Source organism: Pinus tabuliformis, chromosome X, assembly GCF_031772625.1.
Source record: "Pinus tabuliformis cultivar Carrire ecotype Pingquan chromosome X, CPIR1, whole genome shotgun sequence".
Classification (NCBI taxonomy): domain Eukaryota; kingdom Viridiplantae; phylum Streptophyta; class Pinopsida; order Pinales; family Pinaceae; genus Pinus; species Pinus tabuliformis.
In genome coordinates, this window is record NC_142308.1 from 1,438,623,674 (window position 1) to 1,438,627,079 (window position 3,406).

A 3,406-nucleotide genomic window follows, 5' to 3' on the forward strand; every position below is an offset into this window, starting at 1 on the left:
TGAACCCAATAAAAATCATAAAAATTAAAAGATTAAAAAAAATTAAAGGAAATAAATAAGAAAAAGAAATTTCAAAAAATTAAAGTTCTAAAAAACATTACAAAAATATATTGAAAAAACAAAGTGAAAAAATATATAAAAAAAGACCAAAAAAAATAAAAAATTGACTTGTAAAAATAAAAAGTTTAAGCGCAGAATTGAAAAATAAAAACAAAATTTTTAACGCAGAATTGAAAAATAAAAACAAAAAAATAAATTAAAAGAGAGGAAATTAAAAAAAAAAAAACATATTTTTAATAATAAAAATAAAAATAAAAAATAAAAACAATTTAAACTTTCAAAAAATTAAACAAACTGTATAACTAAAAAAATTAATAAAATAAAATAATTAGACCAAAATTTTTTAAATTAATTAATATTAGAAAAAGATATTAAAATAAACTAATTAAAAATAATTAAAAAAAAAAAACAAATTGAAATAATTGAAATAAAATTTTTAATATAATTAAAATAAAAGAGAAAAAAAATTATAATAACTATAAAGAAACATATTTTAAAAACAATTAAAACATTTAAAAAATAGAAAACAATAACACAGAAATTAAATGTTTGATTCTTTTTAAACGTTTTTCTTTTAATTTGGTTTTATGAATATTTTAAATTGATTTTTATTTATTTTTAATTATTTTTAAGCTTTTAGTTGAATTATTTTAATTTTTGTTTTATTTTTTTAATTTTAATTATTTAATTTCATTAATTTTTTAATGCAGTTTTTTTAATATATATATATATATATATATATTTCAAGTAAATTTTTCTTTTTCCTTTTTCCATTTTTTTGTGTTTCTTTTTTTTTCTATATTATTTAGTTTTTTTCGTGCTTTTTTATTTATTTTTACGTTTTATTACCAATATGAAAATCACCATGATTTAAAAAGAAATTCTACACTTAATACATGAGAAAGTTTAAAGTGTAAAAAATAAGCTCTCTAAACAAAAATGGTTGATATTGCATCATCACTTTTCAAAATGAAGACAAGAATGACTAATAAAAAGAAAAAAGTTCATACTTGATATAGAAAAGAAAAAAAAAATTAAAGTGTAAAAAATAAGCCCTCTAAAAAAATGTGTGCATGCTGCATCAACGCTAAATCGACATGAAAATCACTAACAATTAAAAAAAATGTTCATACTTTATACATAAGAAAATTTAAGGTGCCAAAAATATGCTTTAGAAAAGGTGTATTTTGCATCACCATTTTTCAAAATCGTGTAATTTTTTGCTACATCAAAAAAATGGGTACATGGTAATTTTCTTGTTTGATCAGTAACTATGTTAAAAATCGAGTGGAGTGAGAGAGAACAAGGAGATCTGGATGCAACGACTTTGAATCATCCAAAAACACTATAGACTTTGGGAGATTGTGGCCTATATAAGTTTTTCATGATCCCAGGCATGAAGGCTTAGTTAGATTTGCTAGCATTGATGGTGAGATCGTCGAATGTTTAGGAAAAGTGCTTCCAGATTGGAGATCATAGACACACCATAGATGTAGATGACAATTATTTTTTCATGGGGATTTCACGATGTGGAGTTGACATTTCTTTCTATGGGATCAAAAGAGGTGGATAAACAACTGCCACTTACCTACTGCAATATTGTTTTCTAGGGTCTGAACTCAAAGACAGATGAATTGATATCAAAACCATTGAGATCCTTCTTTCGATGGCTATTTCTTTTATTGTTGTAAAATTATGTCGGAGTGTATCACTTCAATTACTCACCAAGGTTCAAATGCATATTACTGTAGAATGCCCGCAGCCTACCATATTCAACTGGTGTGAAGGGATTGTTGTTAAGCTCAAATGGAAACTAACTAGTGTGAAAACTGGAAAACTCAAAAATTTTGGGTATGTTGCGATTGTGATATCATTCCCTCTAGAGGTGATCCCCCTTCTTTCCCCATAGGTATCCATAGTTGTTGGAGGACCGCGAGATCCTCATATTATGAAGTGGACTATGTTGATGGTACGCCACAGAGGTGGTGATGGCCCAATAGTGAGATATACTCCTGACTTGTTTGGATGGTTGGAACATCAAATCATCATAATTGAGGACTTTCCATATTAAGTCATGGAATATGCTAGTGATCCAGACATCCCACTCCCTGCCAGAATACAATGGGGTTACTGTTATAGAATTATTCATCACTCATGTAGTTATGATGCTCTTATATGGCCTTGGGTAGCCCTTCCCCATTCAGACTTCGTCATTTATTAAAAAATAATTTTTTAAATGCCATATGTGACTCTGCCCTTATAAAAATGTGTGTACACGAGGGTACCATAATACCAAACCCGCGTATATAATTTAAAATATGAAAAGAAAAATCTTATTTCTGAGGTGGGGTTTACAGGTTTAATAGAAATCCGACCTATAAGAGCTCGTGGTCTAACTAAATCAATTGATTTCTGGTGGTATTTATAGACCTCATGGGAAGGCCTAAAACATAAAAGGAGACAAGATATCAATATTACAGTCCTTCTTTCCTTGGATCAAGTCTAATTTTCCATATTCTTCCTGCACTCCCAGTGATAGGAAACCATTGTTTCCTTACAAAGATGCTCATCTTCCATTATATGATATCCTTTTGCACATATTGAGTTAATCTTCGAGGCTTGGGCTCAACGGATCCAGAGGAAGGTTCGTTGTTGCTGTGGTTGGATCAGGTTGTATTCTTCCACTCCTATTTAATGTTGTCAATAAAGAAACTTTGTCTTGTTCCTAAAATTTTGTGATCTTATGTTTTTATAATTCATATCTAACATATCATACTTTATGTATCTATACTTGATAAGATGACATGTTTAATATGCACACTCTTTGAAATATTTTCTATGTATATGCTTGTCTGGTTTATGTTGCAGGTCTGAATGCATTAGAGAAAGTAGGTGGGTTGGACCGTACAGGATCGACATCAAACATAGGACCTTTGGGTATTCTCCCTAAACCGAACTTTAGTAGTTTTAATAGTTTTCTTGCTTGAATGAGTGCTTCTTATTGATAGTCTCCTTTCGATATGTTAAGGTTTTCAACCCTTAAATAAGGGAGGCTTCTCCTGCTAATAGGATTGGTGACTCAATTGGGGAATACAATCTGGTATTTCCCAGAAGGCTTGTTTTATTCTTGATATGGGCACTATTGTAATTCTTCTTGTTTTTCCGAGTCTTACTAATTCATTTGTAGTCTGGGCAATCAATATGATATTTTTGTCATGCATGTACTTTTAATTTCTCCCTTTTCTTCTGCATATATGCATTTTTCTTTGTACACAGTCATGTACACATGCAATTTATTCAATATAAATGCACGTACACGTGTCTTTCCTTAGTCATAGTTGCATAT